At 35.7% G+C, this 8,616-nt stretch overlaps 1 protein-coding gene across 3 annotated transcripts in view; it reads left to right on the top strand.

Moving 5' to 3' along the window:
• The first annotated feature begins 138 nt into the window (after nt 1-138).
• The window catches only part of BZW2 (basic leucine zipper and W2 domains 2), a 47,619-nt gene continuing 39,141 nt past the window's right edge, over nt 139-8,616 (top strand). For 2 of the 3 annotated variants that reach the window (XM_039332747.1, XM_039332727.1), the window contains exon 1: nt 139-256. The gene's annotated coding sequence lies outside the window, so the exon portion shown is untranslated. Of the gene's footprint in view, nt 257-536; nt 559-8,616 lie in introns of those variants that run through there. The other variant, XM_039332738.1, reaches the window with a different exon arrangement.

Genomic DNA, 8,616 nt, shown 5'->3' with positions numbered 1-8,616 from the left:
CGGTCACAAATATATGTGCGAAGAAAAAACTAAAAGTAGCAATTTAGGAATATGCTAAACTGGCCATCCCGCTCCTGACTATGATTAATCTCCCCCTCTTTGGTTATAATGGTGCGGTCTAGCCGTGAAGTAGGCGGAGCTCAGACTGCTTTTAGGTGTCAGCGTGCGCGCTCTTCACTTCTCCATTGTGTGTGGACGCTGGTCTCGTCTGCGTCTTCCTGCTTCTCCTTAGACCAGAGCCTCTTCCCCGGCACAGGTAAGCGAATGTTGGGTTGTGGGGAAGCGGCTCCTTGAGCAAAAAAAGGTCAGAAAGCGAAGAGGAGAAAAAGTTGAACAAAAGAAGTTGTTGCTGCGGCAGGAGGCATAATTACTCTGGCTTTAAAGGGCATAGAAAAAGAAAGACTTTTGTCTTTTCCGACAGGTTTGACTCCTTAGCCTATCAGTTAGTCAGGCTTCGGGCTAAAGGCTTTCAAGCGACTGCAACAGCAGCGGCGGAATATCTTTGGAGGAGAGAGGAACTTTGTGGTGGAAGAGGTGTACGTGCGTGACTTTAGCAAGGTGACACGGGACAAGAACATGCTGGGTTGGAAGCAGCACTGAGAGCTTTTAAAGCTTTCATTTGTGCAGCCTCTTTTGCGGGAGAGCGGGCCAGAAACTGTCTTTGCGTGGGGATTTAAAGGCCTCGTAATAGGGATTTGGAGGAGGGGAAAAGAACAATTCGCGGTCCCAAGACTGTTTCCAACTGCTTGCTAAAATACGATGCTAAGAAACGTGTTGGGCACGGAAGTAGTACTGGAGGGAAATCATAGACGTTTCATCTTTTTCTGATCTCTTTGGGAAGGCACTGCGCTTGGTGAAACGGTTGTAAACGAAGGAAACGTTTTGATATTTTGTAATATCCCAAAAGCAGGTACGGGTTGCTTGAGGCAGTGAAAGCTGGCTGGTCTGCACTGCTACGGTCCGATGGTTGTCTGGTTTGGGAGTCTTTAAAACCAAACTGTGTCTCTCTGGGTGGCAGCGGGGCATGCAATTTTATTGCAGAAGCGCCCTTGGCATCCAAGAAATCTCAACTAGAGAAGTATAAATTTCATGTGTTGCATTTTATGATAACCTCAAATATTAGATTATTTATCTGACAGTAAATTCCATTTTGGCTAAATTCCGAATTGTCAGGTGGGTTACATCTATCAAAAGGAACCAGTGTATAGTTGGAATGTAATTCATTAATGTACAGGTGTTTTTTTTTTTTAAATATATTTCAAAGTGATTTGAGATTTGTGGTAAAAGGTAAGTTGGGGGATAACAAATGTCTTGAAAAATCCTTGTACCAAACTGAAACTTTTTATCTCTGTCACTCTGAATGCTTTTTTTAAAAAATAAATTTACATCCTATTTAAATTTCTATGGATTTGTTTGAAGGCATTCAAGTTTATTATGCCTTAACTGGGTAGGGAAGACAAACAGCTTAAAAATAACATTTATTAAAATTGTTCACAAGGTTTACTATTCCACTGAAAGATACTGTAGCAATCAACCAGTAATGTAAAGTCACGGATTTCAGATTTTAAGATTTTTTGAGGAGATTGAATAGATGTAGGATGAAGTCTAGATGAAATCTAGATGATTTATAAAATTAGGGTTTCTTGCTTCTTTTATTTTTTGCTATGGGTTAGTAGAAATTCTATTTTACAATATGGTTTATTTAGTGGAATACCTTCTGAATATGACTTTGAGCGCCGTATTCTAAACTATTGCACAGAAGAGATTTGAACATAGAAATACTTCTGTGAAATCCAATCCAATGCTCAACAGGGTTATAGAGAAATCTCATTATCGAGACCCTAATTCCTGCTAAGAGATCTAGTCTATAGTAAGAGTTTTTTCATTTAGATATTCATTAGATTCTAATAAAATATTAAGCAGAGACTTTTGAGTAAGGAACCTAGAATTATGACCATCTAGTTTACAGATGTAGTAGTATAAAATGCTACATAATATCAAAGAATAAAAACATAGAGGAAGAGGGATTTTGTTCTTTGACCTACATAAATATTATTAAATAAACATTTAAAGTTTCACAAATGCAATATTAAAACTATATAATTTAACATTGGTTTTATTAAACAATATAGTAAAACATACAACTACTTTTTAATATTTTATTTGTCAGTTTTAATTCTTGTTTGGCTATTAGAGATTTTTCTATAGCTTGCAAATAAGTCTGAGAAGCATTTTATACTATTGATTGTATTAGGCTAATTACACAAGACCAGTATTTTCCAGTAGATGCACATCTGCATCCAAGTTGCTCCACATCCAATATCATGTGCCAGGCATTTTCATGGAGAGCTGCAAAAATGGGTAGAGATGAGGGAAAGAACTACTACCCTAACCTGTGTAAAGCCTTCTGAATCAGATAAGATCCAGTTTGTGTAGTAGACCAGAAACCAGGAAACTGAGTTCTAGTCTTAGAAGTCAACACTAATTCAAGTGATGCAAGGATCTTCTAGTTGTTTGTCTTTGTTTTTTGTTCTTTGTTTATATTACCAACCAGTTTTTAGCAACTATGATCAAAGGTGATTATCAGAGCCAAACGAAAAGAGCTAGAGCATCTTGCTGTTCTCCCTGAAAGTTACCAATCCCCTGTAATAAAGGATTATACTCTTTTATACTTTGCGGTTATGTTTATCTGGAAACTATAAGATCTGTAATCCACCACAATTAAGGTCTATATTATTAGATGAATTTGTCACTTGTGATAATTTGTTCCATTTTGTATAATATTTCTTGGTACTTTATCATTCTTGGACCATTATTTAAGAAAAACACATAGTTGCATGATTCTAAACCAGATATGCAGTGAAGTGAAGATTATTCATAGGTGGATTGATAAACATGTTTAATTTGGAACAAATAGATTAAAGTTTTCAACTATTGTTTTCTTCCTAATAATATTCTGAAATGGCAATTCATCATCCTGTCCTTATGTTCTATATTAAGCTACACAGTGTAGTGCCTAGTGCAGATACTGCAACTTCTGTTATTATCTTAATCTTTCTCCATTGTGTAACATTGGACAAACTTAAGATTGTCTTTTTAGTACTGCTTCCTTTCCATTGTGCTTTCTTTTCAAAAGTACAAATCTTATGCCACTGAAGATTGCAAGATAAAATTGTATAAAGCTTTATAAGTATCTCTACACTAAAACATTATTTTAAGTATCTAGAGCAAATAATAGTATTTGGCAAATAATAATAGCAAATATTGATTCAACTATAATGAATTATATGTCTAGATTCAAATTAAATCACATTTGGAATAGGCCTACACATTTGGAATAGGACTTAAACTACTCAGTACTTCCCACGCTCTATTTAAAGTATGATAAATGTAACTACAGTTTGTTCTTAATTCAAGAATACAGATTAAATGCCTCTTTGTTCCTTTATAAAGTATATGTGTGTTTTACGTTAAAAACATAAAATTAGTATTTTTACTTGAAAGATATACCATTAAAATAGCTATTTTTGTTCAGAATATAGCTATGGAAAGATAATTGGTAAATGGAGAAATCGTGTCAGTTAATTTTTTCCCAAATAATTGCCTTCTCCACCAAAATAGTAAAATGTATTTAATTTATTGATTAGCTTTCCTAGTAAAAATATGTTTCAGGTTAATGCTGTCACCCAAATGATACATAAAATAAGATAAATACTGGATAAAAATGTCAGTCCTGTTGCAAAAAAAAAATATAACAAAAGGAATCAAGAGCTGTATTTTGTACAATGGCTTTTTACCCTTCTATATAAGATACTCTGTGTTCATCTCTAGTTTGTGTTTATATATACATACATACATGTATGTATGTATGTATGTATATGCATATATGTGTATATGCATCTCTCTCTCTCTCTCTCTCTGTGTGTGTGTGTGTGTGTGTATATATATATATATATAGGTCTTTGGTTGTTCGGGTTTTCTCCCGCGTAAAATTGAAAGTGTCTTGGCGACGTTTCGATGAAGTCCCATTCATCATCTTCAGGCTGGTGACGGGCGCACCAAAAATGAAAGTATTGGGACTAAAAAGGAAAGTTACTTTAAAAGGAACAATTGGGTAGGATATGGCTGTGAAAGGAACGTGGAATGTGCACTATCACCTGAACCTGGGGGGGGATTAGAATGCAAAGACAACCGAAACAACTGGAGTTGCCACCCAACCACCCCAAGGTTGAAAGAAATAAGGATGGATGAAGATAGAAATGCAACCAAAAAGAGAAAGGAAAAACAGGTTAACCGTACGCAATTGAATCAATCAGGCCCGATAACAAGGTCAAGGAGCCGGGCGCAAACCTTGACACGCCTATAAAGGACTTCCTCATTCACTGGCGCGCTAGCCCTGAAGATGCCGGCAGGTGACGGCGAAAGCTTGGCGCTTTTAATTAAACTTTTATAGTTTTAATTAATTAAAAACTTTTACAGTTTTTATTACCCTGGTGTTCATTTTATTTCTTTACTATATATATATATATATATATATATATATATATATATATATATATATATATATATATATATATATTTCATATTGAAGTAATGAAATAGGTACAAAAAACAGTAAAATAGTGTTTTGCATTTTATTTTGTTTTATTTTTGAATTAGAGAAAGGAAATGATAAAGAATAATAAAGTCTTTTTCTTATATCCTGGATAATCAGTGAAACTTAATTATGAGTTTGGCACAGATGAAAATGTTTTGAAATAATTCTTCATGCCATGCCTAATGACTTTTGTGATAACTTTGAATTGGCATTATTTAGAACAGAGAAGAATAAAGTTAGTATTTTTCTAAAGAGTAATATTCTGGGTCAAGAGTTAAGCATTTAGTTTTAGATAATGATTCTTCCTTTCTTTGGAATATACTTCCAAGCAAGCTTCTCAGTTTTGGGATCTTGCATAATAAAATAATACATTTCTATAAACTTCTTTCCTTTGCTTAAAATTTAGGCTTAGGCTTATGTTTATAGCTGAATTAGATAGAGCACAATTAAGACTTGTGTGTAATGCTTTAAAAAAAATAAATTGCAGGGACTGGGCCCCTCCATAATTTCAGGAACACTGGATTTTGGATTTATATTATTTATACTGGGAAAAATGTTATAAGAGATACATTTCAGAAAGGGAAAAAAAATCAAGCAACAACAACAACAACAACAATAATAAGTTGGAAGGGACCTTGAAGGCCATCTAGTCCAACCCACTGCTCAGGCAGGAAACTCTATACTATTTCGGACAAATGACTGTCCAGTCTCTTCTTAAAAACTTCCGATGTTGGAGCATTCACTGCTTCTGGAGGCAGGTTGTTCGACTGGTTAATTGTTTTAACTGTCTCTCCTTGGTTAGTTTCCATCCATTGCTTCTTGCCCTGCCTTTAGGCGCTTTGGAAAATAGCTTGACTCCCTCTTCTTTGTGGCAGCTCCTGAGATATTGGAACATCGCTATCATGTCTCCCCTTGTCCTTCTCTTCATTAAACTAGACATACCCAATTCCAGCAACCGTTCCTTATATGTTTTAGCCTCCAGTCCCCTAATCATCTTTGTTGCTCTACTCTGTACTCTTTCAAAGTCTCAACATGTTTTTTACATTGTGGTGACCAAAACTGGATGCAGTATTCCAAGTGTGGCCTTACCAAGGCATTGTAAAGTGGTATTAATACTTCACGTGATCTTGATTCTATCCCTCTATTAATGCAGCCTAGCACTGTGTTGGCTTTTTTTGGCAGCTACAGCACACTGCTGGCTCATATTTAAGTGATTGTCTACTAGGACTCTAACATCCCTCTCACAGTTACTACTATTGAGCAAGGTACCCCTATACTATATCTGTACATTTGGGTTTTCTTGCCTAAATGTAGAACCTTACTTTTTTCACCATTGAATTTCATTTTGTTAGATAGCGCCCAGTGTTCAAGTCTGTCCAGATCCTCCTGTATCCTAAGCCTGTCTTCTGGAGTGTTGGCTATTCCTGCCAGCTTGGTGTCATCTGCAAATTTGATGAGTTCCCCATCTATCCCCTCATCCAAGATGAAGATGTTGAAGAGCACTGGGCCCAGAACAGAGCCCTGGGGCACCACACTACACACTTCCCTCTATGTAGATCAGTGGTTCTCAACCTGTGGGTCGGGACCCCATTTGGGGTCGAACAACCATTTCACGGGGGTCGCCAAACAAGGCTGTCTGCCATTTTTCCCCCCTTTTCTTTGGCCACGCTCTTGGCACCCGGTGATGTATAAGTGGTTGGGAGTCACCACAACATGGGGAACTGTATTATGGGGTCGCGGCATTAGAAAGGTTGAGAACCACTGATGTAGATGCAGTTCCCTTGAGGACCACACGCGATTGCTCTTTAGGAGTAATTATTTATATCTGCCATGTGAAGACTAAGCAGTTATTTTCATCATGAAATTTTATTAATGCAAGGATTTTAAGCATAATTATTTTATTACTGTAATTTTTTCAGAACAAAAGAAATCCAGCTTAAAATCTAAAATTTACTCAAACCTGCCCATGTTAAAATCAATAAATGGTTTTATCCTTAAATATATTTAATAGTAATTCTGTGGCATTTGAGGATTATTAAAATTGTATAAAGAAAAAGAAAATCAAAAGCAGGCAACTACTTTTATAATATAGAATGAATATTGTGCCTTCAAATGTTATGAGTTAAAATAACTTCAATAATTTACATGGATGGAAAGTTTCCAGTCACATTTTGTCTTCTGCAGGACATCCCAGGATTATTGGAAGCTTTCTAAGCCATGTGGAAACTAGACAAAGAAGGAGATATAAAAATTTCTTTCCATCGCTATTGTTATGTTAATTTGCCTTTGAATAGAATCCAGAGTATTTTGAATATCTAAAAATCCAGGCCAAGCCACTTTTGTGCTAGAAAGTTTTATGGTTCTATACCTATAGTCATCAGCAATTGAGCTTGACTCATGTGGGTCTTTCTCTTAATAAAAATACAATAATATATATATGCATTTTAATTATTATGGATCCAAATCTGTTATCAAGTGAGAATCCAGCTAAGTTCCTTGTTTTGTCAATATCAGTTTAATGTAATGTATCCTAGTAGGCTTCCACAAATTTATCATGAATGTGCAGGAAAGTATCCACGTTGCCGCTAGACGTTTCATAGACTTTCATCCTTCAGAATGAAAGTTGGAAGCAGTCTTGGAATCACGAATTTTATATTCCATCTTTTCTTTTCTAGTACCTTGCAGATGAAGTTCCTGCTTGGGCTCTTTCTTCCCTTAGGCTATGACTTATAAAAGCTAAACTTTTAAGAAAGTAAGAAACTAAATGAGGTTTTTCCTTTTCTCCTATTTATTTTTGTCTTCCTTCCATCCTATGAAAAGGTTACTTTTTCCATCCCTTTTCAAATAAGAAAATTAACTCACTGTGGCTAGCAATGGCTAACTATGCCATGACATATCTGACATACCAGGTTAGCTGTAGTCACTGCATTTGATTGCTGTTGTGTTAATTTGAGGGCAAAGCAAATAAGCATTGTTGCTTTGGGATCATCCTCTCAGCCTCTTAGATTTCAAAGTAGAGGTCAGCTTTTCTGTCATCGAGTTTAGTCATCTCTCTCTCATATGAATTATTTGTCATGTTTATCAGCTTTTTAAATTCTTACTGATTTTTCTACAGTCTCGCGGTCCTCATGGGACAGCATCTGTGAGCTTTGCTACTTTGGCACAATCAAACATTCTGTTCTTCCATGATTTCTCTTCAACTGTATTGTGTGATTGTAACTGGTCTTCAGTGCAGTGTATTAACAGCTTCCTTTGACCTGGGAGTCTTAAATCAGGCCTTTAACAGTTACAAATACGGCTGATCTTAAAGTTTCTATAAAAATACCATGTTTGGAAACAAAGAATAATACAACTAGGGACTAGCTAATTTATTTCTCTTTTTAATTAGCAGATATTGCAATTGTGCTCAATATTAGTTGTAGACTAGGTACAGTATTTTATGTGAATGCACTAATAGGGATTTTCTGTTCTGTTCTGTTTTATTTTCTCTTTCTTCAAGTCAGTATTATCTTCTGACAACTGTCTTGAAGTTTTCTTGGCAAGATTTTCAGAAGTGATTTGCCATTGCCTTCTTCCAAGGTCTAAGTCTAAGAGAAAGGGACTGGCCAAAGTCACCTAGCTGGCTTTAATGCCTAGAACAAGACTACAAGTAGGCCTCAACCTATGAGTACAATTGAGCCCAAAATTTCTGTTGCTAAATGATACAGTTATTAAATGAGTTTTGCCCCATTTTATGAACTTTCTTGCCACAGTTGTTAAGTAAATCACTGTAGTTGTTAAATTAGTAACATTAAATAACGTTAAGTGAATCTGGCTTCCCCATTGACTTTGTTTGTCAGAAGATAGCAAAATATTTTCCCATGACTGGAAAACTGCAACCATCATAAATATGAATCAGTTGCCAAGTGATCAGATTTTGATCACATGACAATGGGACTGCTGCAATGGTCGTGTAAAAACAATCAGTGCTGTTCTAACTTCGAATGGTCACTAAATAAACTTTTGTAAGTCAAGAGCTA

Source organism: Crotalus tigris, unplaced genomic scaffold (genome assembly GCF_016545835.1).
Source record: "Crotalus tigris isolate CLP2741 ecotype Arizona unplaced genomic scaffold, ASM1654583v1 scf7180000017624.2573661763:2888555, whole genome shotgun sequence".
NCBI classification, from domain to species: Eukaryota; Metazoa; Chordata; class Lepidosauria; order Squamata; family Viperidae; genus Crotalus; species Crotalus tigris.
This window is presented reverse-complemented; position numbering and strand designations above follow the sequence as displayed.